Raw genomic sequence first — 12768 nt, forward strand, 5'->3', positions numbered from 1 at the left:
CCCACGTAGCAGTGTCGAGAAGAATCATACTTTGTGAAGGGTGAAAAACGTACTCAGTAGTCACAGTATTATTAAGCTGGATCTGTCTGGAGATAGACTTCGCTGTCTTAGAATTACCGAGAGAGATTCTTATTGTTGTTATTGAGCTCTGAGCCTAACTTGTTAGCTGAAAGAACTTGTATTTATTAAGTGCATTTCACATTCAAAGGATGACCCAAAATGCCTCCACTGCCAATGAATTACCGTTGTAGTGTATGTAGTCACTGCTGTTGTGAAGCGTTTTCACATGACAGGACTGCAGCTGAGAGGGGATACATGAACTTACCACCAATGGCTGCACTGCTAAGTACATACGACCTGACCTGCAAGAAACCAGCAGATTCGCAACTGCTGTAAGATTAAAGGCTCCTGTCGCAGAAAACTAAACACAGGGAGCTGGTCTCCGTAGAGGAGACTTATGGAGTCCAGCACCCAACTACATCCCTGCACGTTGGTTTCCTTGAAAGGGTCACTGGATAGTGATGAGGAGTGGCTGAAATTTCCGCACCTTAGCCCAGGGCTGCTCAGCACAGACCAGGGAGTACATGCAGCATCTATGTTGCTTAGTACTGTACGAGCTGGTGTCTTTACCCATTAGGCCATATGGGATCCTGAGGCTTTACATATGTTTGAATGTTAAAGCTTATTATTGATCAACTCTTAAGAATAGGAACTTGCATTTTATTGATATCTATGCTCGGCAGAAGTAGACTAGAGTCACGTTTCCTTCCCCCCTCCCCCCCACAAGGGCATTTCATTTTCTTATAATGGTCCCAAGAGCAGTACTCAACTCTTACATGAAGAATGGCCATTGAAAGAAGAAGAAAGAAAGACTTGCATTTATATAGCACCTTTCATGACGTCCCAAAGCGCTTTACAGCCAATGAAGGATTTTGAAGTGTAGTCATTGTTGTAATGTAGGAAACGTGGCAGCCAATTTGCACACAGCAAGGTCCCACAAACAATAATGTGACAATGACCAAATAATCTGTTTTTAGGTGTTGGTTGAGGAATAAAGATTGTCCAGGACACCAGGGAGAACTCCCCTGCTCGTCTTCGAAATAGTGTCTTGGGATCTTTTATGTCCACCTGAGAGGGTAGACTCACTTTAATGTCTCATCTGAAAGACGGCACCTCCAACAGTGCAGCACTCCCTCAGTACTGGCACTGGGGTGTCAGCCTAGATTTTGTGCTCGGGTCTCTGGTGTGACACTTGAACCCATAACCTTGTGATTCAGAGACAGAGTGCTACCCACTGAGCCACAGCTGACACGATTGGGTAGGTACTGAGGGCAGCTGGGATCCATGGGACTGTTCCCTCACACGAGTCATGGAGGGTGGAATTGTAGGTGACATTTTTAAATAGCAAATCAAAATAAAAAGATTTATTAACACAGATTAGTGATTTTAATTAGGACAGATTAGTGATTTTAATTAGGACAGATTGGTTGATTTGAAAGGCGCCCACCTATATTGTCAAAAATTACCCTACAGAAAAATAGCAAAAAAAAAGAGAAAAATAAATTTTAATTTCTTTGGCACTTGTTTTCTGTCTGGAACTACAGAAATGTGGTACAAGGAAAGGCGAGGAATGAAAGTTTGTGTATCAAAGGAAAAAAAGAGGATGTGGTGTGTGATTTTACTGGAATTTAGGCCTGGTTGGTCACAAAGCATAGCGAGTGTGAAATGATAGAGATGCTGAGGTAGGCCGGCTGTAAAACCAGTGCTCAGTGGTGGAGAGAGAGATGGAGAGACAGACAGAAATAAACCCCAGTGTACCACTGACGCAAGCAGAAGAATAAACTTGAAAGGCTCACTCTTTTACAAAAAAAAAACCTGTGATGACTAAAACGCAAATCAGAAATACTGCCCTGGTTGTGCAGCGTGTGACATTTAACTGGAAAGAGAAAACATTTAGAAGATCAGGGTGAGGAGGACTTAAAACATTCACTTTTGCTCCTCTCAGAAATAGATCAGCTTTTAGCTCAGGTGATGTAGGTATTGGTGAGTAATATTGCATTCCTTGATTGAATAAGGGGTAGACTTTTCTCCTGACATTTAGAATCATTTTTAACTCCAGGAATCGGTAAGTTTCAAGTGTGTGTATGTGTGTGTGTGTACATTTTACCACTGTGTATTTAACTAATGCTTACGGAAAGCCTATCATACAGGATTTATAGCTTGTTTTTTCTTTCCATCGACCAACTGGTTTAAACTGTTGGTGCTTCTCTCTTTTTAAAAGTGCCTAAAATCTAATAGATATTTGTCAGCTTGGCTCAGTTGGTAACAACCCTGCCTCTAAATCAGGAGATTACGCACTAAATGCTCACGTTGAGACTTAAGCCCTCAATCTAGGCTGATACTCCAGAGCAGCCCTATATTGTCAGAGGTCCTGCCCTGTCCTAATTTAAAACAACATTCAATCTCTTTTAGAACTGCTTCCAGAATAATGTGCAAAAGTCCCATGTTGGCTCCTGATCGATGGACAGGTGGTAGGCTTAGACAGAATGAAAATGGTCTTTAGCTTTTGTCCCAGCCTTTGATTTCAATTTCTTAGAAAAGCAGAGCATTCCTACTTGAACAAGATTTTTCCCATCGCTGAAATCTGCACTGGTCATTCCTAAGCTATAATCCCCCACCTTGCACCCTCTGTAAACATAAGCTCATCCAATAATCTGCTGCTTATATCCTAACTCACACCAAGTCCCGTTCACCCATCGTCCCTGTGCTTGCTGACCTACATTGGCTCCTGGCCCAGCAATACCTCAGTTTTACAATCCTCATCCTTGTTTTCAAATCCATGGATTCACGCCCTCCTTTTCTCTGTAACCTCCTCCAGCCCTACAACCCTCCGGGATCTCTGCACTCCTCCAATTCTGGCCTCTTGTGCATCTCTGATTTTCATCGCTCCACCAATGGCGGCCGTGCCTTCAGCTGCCTAGATCTTAAGCTCTGGAATTCCCTCCCTAAACCTCTCTCTCTGCTCCTTTAAGACGCTCCTTAAAACCTGCCTCTTTGACCAAGCTTTTGGTCATCTGTCTTAATATCTCCTTATGTGACTCAGCCTCAAATTTTGTCTGATAACCCTCCTGTGAAGCGCCTTGGGATGTTTTACTATGTTAAAGACGCCATATAAATGCACGTTGTTGTTGTTTAGCAGGGAGAGAAACAGAAAATAAGGCGTCCCCACAGTGGGAATAGGAGAAATGGAAACCCAGAGGAGTGAAAATGCTTCTCAGCGGGTTTGTGTGTAACATATACATGATCTATCAATGACTGAAAGAACAAATTGAAAGTCAATAAATGAAATTCGTTGAATCGGCTGCAGGTCTCAACAGCAACAATAATTTATATCGTACCCATCACATAACACAACATCCCAAGATGCAGGAGGAGAAGTGGTCACCAAGCAGGAAGTAGAAGGAAAGTTAAGGGAAATGACCAAAGGCTTAGCCAAAGTGTTAAATTTGCAGGAGAAGAGATAACGGGTAACAAATGAAGATATATAGGGAGAGTCTTCCAGAATGTTAGTTCATGATGGCTAAAGACTATGACCCTGATAGTAAAATGGATGGAGGGGAGAATGCACAATAGACCAGAGTTGGAAGAGTTTGGAACAGAGGACTGGTGAGAATTGCAAAGGTAGGGTGAAGCGAGCTCATGGATTTGAGGACCAGAATGAGGATTATGTACTCAACGCACAGGGGATTAGGGAACCAGCAGAGGTTAGAGGACAGGGGAACCGGGTACCTGGGACTTTGTGCGGGAGGTGTTAGGGGCTGCAAAGTTCTCGATGCATCGGAATTTACATCAAACCTTCTATTGCCTTCGACACGGATTGAGACGGATGTAAGCTACAGGGAACTGTATACTGGACCAGGATAGAAATAAAACCTTTAAATTAGGCAACATCACCCCTGTAAGGAGCAATAATTTAACTAAACTCTTTTGGGGGCATTTGTTTTACCGAAAAAAATAGTTAATGGCAGCAGTCTGTATCCTGGAAAAAAAATCTTTGAGATTGGAGCCAACAGCATCAAAAAAAGATAGAGTGGACAAGAGAGAGATTTCATCTCAATAACTTACATTTATATACCACTCCAAGAGAGACAGTAAGAGAGAGATCGTCTATGTAGGTCCCTTCCCGCCTGCTTCCATCTGGCATGACTCGGAAGCAATGGGAAACCCAAACAAGAATGGTTAAATTAATTTTAATTTTGTAATACACCCGTTTAAGTACCCCAACTATTTCAATGAGGTACATTGCCCCTTTAAGTATCGGCCCGCTGGCTTTAAGTACGGGCGGGACTTCCGGGTGTCTGTTGTGCGCGCGCATCCATACCTGCCAGGGTCAAACCATGAAGTGGGCGCATTGGAGGTGGGATGCAGTCCCACTCCAAAAAGCTGTTATTTTAACCTCCACCCACCCCCAACCCACATGTTCTTAGTGGTTAAAATTACCCCCTTGGTCTATGCTGAGTTAACCCCTCTGGCAACAGATGGGACACTAGAACCAGCGACAGTGCCCATGAGCTGGGTTGAATAAAATCAGACAGGTCTCCTGCTCTCGTTCACTATCCAGTCACCCCTTGTTGGATTTGAGCCTAGGTTTGAAGTCGACTGAGGACAGAATCAGGCACGGCTGTGATATCCTCTACCATCGAATCGCTGTCAAGGCTCACAGATGAAGAATGGCCATGTGAACAAGGTACTGATGCCAATGCAGCCAGGGGCGGACTGGCTTCCCCCGAAAGGGTGCAGGATTTTTTGGGATTCGAACAGAAAAAAGGGGCGGCAGTAACACAGCGCTATGGAACCATTCATGGGTGGAGTCCGCCTTTGAATGCAGCTGTAGTCCAGCCTGAGTCAGCGGCTTCAGGGGAGGAGGAGAAGGAGCTGGAAAAGAGAAAGGCCAGAAGCAGTCTAAATGCTTTGACTGCGATTCCTGCAACCTGAATTATCTGGGATTCAAACTCGTCTGGGCTCAATTTGAATAAGGGAGTTTACTTGGCTCAGCCCGTCTGAGACCCGACAATTGCCAATCAGTTTATTGATTTGGCAGCTCTCTTTTCTCTGTTTTGAAATGTTTTGTGAAATATCCTGTCTTGGGGCATTTGATTGGCTGAGGAGCCAGCTGCCAAAAGCAATTTTTCAACAACAACCACTACAAAAACTTGCATTTATATAGCGCCTTCAACGTATTAAAGCATCCCAAGGCGCTTCACAGGAGCGATTATCAAATAAAATTTGACAATGAGCCACATAAGGAGATATTAGGACAGGTGACCAAAAGCTTGGTCAAAGAGGTAGGTTTTAAGGAGCGTCTTAAAGCAGGAGAGAGAGGAGGAGGGGAGGAGAGGTTTAGGGAGGGAATTCCAGAGCTTGGGGCCTAGGTAACAGAAGGCACGGCCGGCAATGGTGGAGAGATGAAAATTGGGGATGCGCAAGAGGAACGGAGGCACTCAGAGATCTCGCGGAGGGTTGTGGGGCTGGAGGAGGTTACAGAGATAAGGAGGGGGTGAGGCCATGGAGGGATTTGAAAACAAGGATGAGAATTTTAAAATGGCAGCCCGATGGTCTTTTGCAAATTTTCTTCCACCACCAAAATGTACAGTGGGAGCTGGGGGAAGAATTTAAATATGACCACCCTTTGATCACTAGATGAGGCTGGCACTAAACACAGCTGATCAGCTGGTCTTTTCTGGTTATCTGTTTTGTACATACAGGAGAGCAGGGATAGATCTGAAGGAGATAAGCAGGTTCAGACAAGCATGAGTGTAAGCCATGACCTCGCAGTCTATCACCTTTATGTACTTTATTGCATGTTATTTACAAAGGTGTCCTCTGATTTCAGCAGTACTGACCGGATTAATTTAGCCCTCCCCTTATTGCTGATTTATACGTCACTAGACAGGGACAGAAGTGGCTCTGATGTACGTACCTTGAAATGTTAGGAAATCATCAAACATTTCTGATGTTGCTCCCAAAGCCTAGTGGATAAATGCTTTGCATAGTTCTGAGAAGGAAAGGCCCAGAGTGCTCAGCGATAGCACTCTCATCTCTGAGTCATACAGTCATCGGGTCAAGCCCCACTTGAGCTCAAAATCTAGGCTGACACTTCAGTGCAGTACCGAGGGAGTGTTTTGGATGAGACGTTAAACAGAGGCCTCGTGAAAGGTCCCAATGCCACTATTCAAAGAAGAGCAGGGGGAGTTCTCCCCGGTGTCCTGGCCAATATTTATCCCTCAACCAACGTCACTAAAAAACAGATTATCTGGCCATTTACCTCATTGCTATTTGCGGGATCTTGCTGTGCGCAAATTGGCTGCCAGGTTTCCCTACATTACAATAGTGACTACACTTCAAAAAGTACTTCATTGGCTGTAAAACGCTTTGGGACGTCCTGAAGTCATGAAAGGCGCTATATAAATGCAAGTCCTTTCCTTCTTTCATTCACAATGCGAGTGTAAAATCGGCACTGCAGTTGCAGTGAGAATGAACTGTAAGGTAATATTAGGCAAAGTGAAACAGAGAAATGCAGTGGCAGAGGAGACATAGATGTAGCCCTCCAGTCCTTTCCAACCAAACAAATCCTGTTTACCTGTTAGCAGGTTTATTGCTGCAAATTTGTAAATTATTCTTCAAGAATTTGTGCAATCAAGGCTCATTTCTAATGGAGCTGCCCACCACAACATCCAATTCATTAGAGAGCAGGTTTTGAAGGTGGCGCCTCACACCATCCTCCCAGAGAAAGGCAAGGCAAACAACTCATCCTCACCCCAGCTCATAAGAACAAAATCAAATAAGTTCCGGAAACATTGCTAACTACAAGCATATAGACTATATTCTATTCAATAGACTGGCTATCTAATGCTATTAAATTGTCAGATATCTAAGGAGTCCCATCCTACATTAATCTCACAGTTTATATTACCTCAGACACTGATCTCAACTGTAAATTTATAATCAGCAAGCAGTTAATGCTGAGTTACTATGATACAACTAAACTGCCTTTGTAACGTTTGATATTTATAGCGTCAATTAACCCTATCGACTAATTATTTGCATACTCAATATTGTTTAAGTTCTGCCAACTATGTTAATAAACAACTGTTAATTCATCACTTTGTTGTCTGACTTCTTTGATAATTGGAAAGAAAGAGTTAATTCATTCACTCAGTGCAAATCCTGATGGGAGGTTGGCAGTGTAAATGCTAATATAACCCAAACTGGTTGAAGTCAGCCAGTTTGGCGTGCCAAATTTAGGCTCATTAACTCCTAGGCATAGACTGGGTGTAAACCCCAGATGATTCCTTGACGTGGAGTTACGGTGAAGGAGTTAATGATTCCTATGGGTGCCCATGATGAATATTCTTGTCAGGCTATCAATCCCAGTGTTCCTACAAGTCTCAGCTATCAAGCCTGAAGAAAATGGCAGACATCCCCCTTATGTTTGTTGCTGCTGGCACTTTTCTTCTTGAGGTTCCTTCAAAACCCATCTCATAGATTGGGTCTTGTTGCCCTGTAGGCTTTATATCACACTGCTGCCTCTGGAAGCAAGGCATAAATTAGAGAATCATAATTTTGTACAATACAGAAGGAAGCCTTTCGGTCCATTGAGCCTGTGCTGGCTCTCTGAAAGAGCTATCCAATTAGTCCCATTCCCCTGCCCTTTTCCCAGATATCCAGTTAAATTTTTCTTTTTCAAGTATTTATCCACTTCCCTTTTAAAAGTTATTATTATTTCTGCTTCCATCAGTCTGGTAGCGCACTCCACGTCCTAACAAATCTCTATATAAAGAAAATTCTCCTCATCTCTTTCTTCGTTCTTTTGGTGATGATCTGAAATTTATGCCCTCTAGTTACTGAACCATAAAATCACAAGATACTTACAGATGAGGAAGTCCACTGAGCTCATCTTAATTCATCAAACCAAAAAGACCTACAGTTCCCCTCATTGGTGCATTTAATTGTTTCTTAAAGATTCCAGGATTTTCGCCTCCATCACTCTATTCACCCCAAGTATTGGTCATTCCCTGTGTGAATAAAAACTTCCTGATATCAGACCTAAAGATCCCATTTACTAGTTTGAACCTGTGTCCCCTTATCCCACAGTTTAATTTAAGGTAATACAGTCCCCACCGCTAAAAGCAGGTGCGTTCGTGCAAATGCGATTTTCCCACTATACATGATGGCCGGTATTACGGGGAAGTGCTGAAATATTCAAAATTATGAGGGGTTTTGATAGAGTAAATAGGGAGAAACTGTTTCCACTGGCAGGAGGGTCAGTAACCAGAGGACACAGATTTAAGGTAATTGGCAAAAGAACCAGAGGGGAGATGAGGCGACCTTTTTTTACGCAGCGAGTTGTTATGATCTGGAATGCGCTGCCTGCAAGGGTGGTGGGAGCAAATTCAATAGTAACTTTCAAAGGGCAATATATACTTGAAAGGGAGAAAAAATTGCAGGGCTATGGGGAAAGAGCAGAGGGGAGTGGGACCAATTGGTCAGCATTTTCAAAGAGCCGGCACAGGCATGATGGGCCAAATAGCCTCCTTCTGTGCTGTATGATTCAATGATTGTATATAGGCAACGCTGTACACAGAAACAACTTAAACTCTCTCTCTCTTTCTCTGAATACCAAGGAGTAAATTGCGTGCACCCTGCAGTTCAAGGGCTGTAAATACTGTATGGAATGGCTAGTGACTATGACAGCTGACGTGATCCTATTACATGTTTTTGGAACCATTTGTTGCTCAGTGACACCACCTCCTTTCCATCTCTGTGCCGTTGATTGTCCACAGCCTGGACCAGGTCACGTCTTGCCAACCACAGATGGGCTGTAGTAACGTCCTTCGGTTAAAGGGATATACTCCAGTTGCTTTAATATTGTCCTAAAGTTTAACTGGAACAAGACTAATTAAAAAAATACACCTCCCGTGGCTTAGCATTGACTGTTGGTGATTCCGCAACAAAGAAACTATTAACCAGTTTAAATTTCAAACCTGTAGTTCAAGGAATCCACCTAATTTAATTCGATATAATCTGAGTTTGATTGAAATAAGGTTTTGTAATGATCAGTGTGAAAAAGGAAGATAACAATTCAGTGAATTGTCACCGACCTTAATACAGCTGTCTCTGCCCTAAAAAACAGGATCACTTAAGACACTATAGTCGGAATCTTTGAAATTGATGTCAATGCGAATGGATAATGGTTATCGGGTTCTGGACGGTGTAAGTGACTGCCTACTTTAAACATGGGCTTTTTAAGTGGCGGGGACTGTATTCTGGATCAACCTTTTCCATTCCCTTAACTATCTTACAAACCTCGATAAGATCACCAGCGGAAATAGTTTGTCCCGATTTACCTTATCAAAGCCCCTCATAATTTTGAACACCAAAAAGACAGAAATGGCAGAATGTCACCGATGAAATGAAGCAGAAAAGAACAACTGGAATTTCATTCCAGCAAAAATGATGATCTAGAGATCTGCTGCAGACAGAATAATGTAAGTATTGTGGGCCTGCTAGGATACGGTAACTAGCCAGAATGAGAACTCCTGTCATACTGTTTTTCCATTAGCTTTATCCAGATGGTGTCCCAGCTATAACCTCTCTACGGATACAGGGACCTTCTTCACAAAGCTAGACTAGTTCAATCGCATTGGTACATTGAACTCTTGATTTTTTTTGACAGATTTGAATGACAGCCTAAGTAGGCCGGGAATAAGGAACTTTGTCAGTGCAGTGGTAACCCGTGGCAACCCACTTGAAGGAACCACAGAACATACCTTAAATCCGTTGAGCTTTCTCAGATGTTAAACTAATGCCACAAGTGCACCCTCTCAAAACCTAAATCTTCCTACGCTCATAAGTCATTTCTACTTGCTCGTGTGTGTTGCAAGTCCAGCTGGATTCTGATACAGCAATAGATTCTCAGCCAAGAAATGTTACGCTTGGAGTTAACTGTGTAAAGAAATTGACTATTTGCAGTCACGTTATTTTATTCTGAAATGGAATTTAATCAAAATCAACAACTTACATTTATACAGCAGCTTCCATGTGATGAAATGTCCCAAGACACTTGACAGGATGAGCAAGAAGTAGGGGGAGAAGTTAGGGTGGGTGGCTAAAAGCATGTTCGGTAAGGTAAGTATTGAAGAGGCTTTTGAAGGAGGGGAGAGAAGTAGCAAGGTGAAGAGGTTCGGGAGATCAGAACTCAAAGTGCGGGGAGCACAGTGGCTGATGGCTTTCCTGCCAATGATGAAGGAACACAGGGTGAGGATGCAAAGTAGACCAGAGTTGGAAGAGCAGAGAGTACATAGTGGAAGATTGCCACGGTAGGAAGGAATGAGGCCATGGATGGATTTGAAGATGAGGACTTTCAATTTTGAAGTTGATGTGCTGAGAGATAGGGATGTCATTGGAGGTCGACGAGGATCAGGATGATGGGCTTGTGAGTCTTAGGATGTGGGCTGCAGAGTTCTGAATGAGTTGGATTTTGAGTAGGGTAGAGCTGGAAAAGCTAGCCGGGAGAATGTTGAAGAAGATGAGCCTTGAGAAAACACTGGAATTGAGCCGTTCAACTTGGAGGATCACATGTTTGAACTCCGGTATGTGCCGAGTGATCTGGTCTCAGCCAGGGTGGCAGGTGGATTTCTGTAATCAGCCTCCACATTCTTTGACTAGGGAGGAGGAATCAATCAGCCAGGATTCTTGCTCCTGATCACTATCCAATGACTCCAACTCGGAAGTGGATGTGTGTGGATATCGCATGTGAACAGGAGAGAAAAACCCTACCCTTAACAGCTATCTGGGACCCTTGCTGGAAAGTGTTGACGTGTGGATCTGGGGTGAAGATCAGAACACACTTATATGTGATACCATAAATGGTCAATACCTACAGAGCCGTATCCCAGCACGAAAAGGAAACTTGGGCATAGAGTTCTAATCTTAAACTGATGCATATTTACGAGGAAGTTGACAGGACTGGAGAATTTTAGCTATGATGACAGATTGGATAGGCTGGGGTTGTTTTGCTTGGAACAGAGGAGGCTGAGGGATGGTTTAATTGAGGTGTACAAAATTATGAGGGGCCTAGATAGAGTGGATAGGGAGGACCTATTTTCCTTAGCAGAGGGGTCAATAACCAGGGGGCATAGATTTAATGTGATTGGTAGAAGGATTAGAGCGGAAATGAGGAAAAATGTTTTCACCCAGAGGGTGGTGGGGGGTCTGGAACTCACTGCCTGAGAGGGTGGTAGAGGCAGAAACCCTCAACTCATTAAAAAAATTCCTGGATGTGCACCTGAAGAGCCGTGACCTGCAGGGCTATGGACCAAATGCGGGAAAGTGGGATTAGGCTGGGTGGTTCGTTTCACAGCCAGCACGGACACGATGGGCCGAATGGCCTCCACCTGTGCCATAAATTTTCTATGATTCTATGATTCATATACAGCTCTATGTATTAATGGGAGTCAACACAGGGAAGTGCTTTTGCTATAAGTCCAATCAATAGATCCAATGCTCTGCATGTATCTTTCATTGTCCAGATCATCTATCATTCATGTTCTCTACTGGGTCACTGTCCTTCAACGCATTGATTCCAAAATTCTCATCCTCGTCTATAAATCTTTCCATGCCTTCACTCCTCCGTGCAACTGTAACCCCTTCCAGCCCTAAATCCCAGCTCACATCCTCTGCTTATCAGACTCTGGTCTCCTGTAATTCCCCCTCCCCACCCACTCCACCTTGGATGGCACAGCACAAGTTATCTTTTCCCTTGCATGTTGCACCCCTCTCCCTAAATCACTCTGTCTTGCCACATTGCTCCCCACCTTCAAATGCCTCCTTAAAGCCTACTTCTTTGACCTGGCTTTTGGCTGCCTCCTCAGCTCTTCTATCTATCCCTGCTTGGGTCTGGCCCACATCTGTGACAATCCTGGAAATCCTTTGCTGCATTAAAGGTGGGTTCAAGTCCCACTCCAGAGACTTGAGCACATAATCTAGGCTGACAGTTCAATGCAGAACTGTGGGAGTGCTGCACTATTGGAGATGCCATCTTTCAGATGAGACAGTAAACCGAGGCCCCATCTGCCTCCTCAGGTGGTCATAAAAGATCCCACGGCACTATTTCGAAGAGGACCACAGGAGCTCTCCCCCCTGTCCTGGCCAATATTTATCCTTCAACCAACATCACTAAATAAACAGATAATCTCATCATTGTTTCATTGCTGTTTGTGGGACCTTGCTGTGCATAAATTGGCTGCCATGTTTCCTACATTGCAACAGTGACTACACATCAAAAGAACTTCATTGGCCTCCATTGAGTTGCCTGGGGTCGTGAAAGGTGCTATATAAATGCAAGCCTTTCTTTCTTCCTATATATATAACAATTTGTTGTTGCTGAGATTTTGCATCAGTCAAAAAAGTCCATTCCGAATACCAATGGTACATCTGCTTCTGAGGAAGCCTCTCTCAGATATTAGGGTAGCCACCCAGTATTGGACAGTCCAGGTTTAAACTGCAATCACAAAAGTCTGATTTTCAAAATAATAGTTTTTTTTCTCTATTTTCTTCTGTGTCTCAGCAAAGCAAACATCACTACTCAATTAATGATTCTACCGCCCATCTTCGTTACCCCTATTGTGCACCCAGTTTGATCTTGGTCATGGCAAAAAGTAAAAGTTTTAGTCTCGTCCCAGGAGGTCTGTCTACAGAAAATCAAAT

The 12768-nt window shown here is 43.5% G+C and overlaps 1 long non-coding RNA gene across 2 annotated transcripts in view; it reads right to left on the minus strand.

The window, feature by feature from the left end:
• The window catches only part of LOC137301726 (uncharacterized), a 45794-nt gene that overhangs the window by 27243 nt on the left and 5783 nt on the right, over positions 1–12768 (minus strand). Inside the window, exon 1 of one of the 2 annotated variants that reach the window (XR_010958342.1) lies at positions 5981–6048. The exons of the other annotated variant lie outside the window; for it this stretch is intronic. This is a non-coding gene — a long non-coding RNA (uncharacterized lncRNA). Of the gene's footprint in view, positions 1–5980; positions 6049–12768 lie in introns of those variants that run through there. 2 annotated transcript variants of the gene reach the window in all.

The sequence above is a fragment of the Heptranchias perlo genome, chromosome 34, assembly GCF_035084215.1.
Source record: "Heptranchias perlo isolate sHepPer1 chromosome 34, sHepPer1.hap1, whole genome shotgun sequence".
Lineage (NCBI taxonomy): Eukaryota > Metazoa > Chordata > Chondrichthyes > Hexanchiformes > Hexanchidae > Heptranchias > Heptranchias perlo.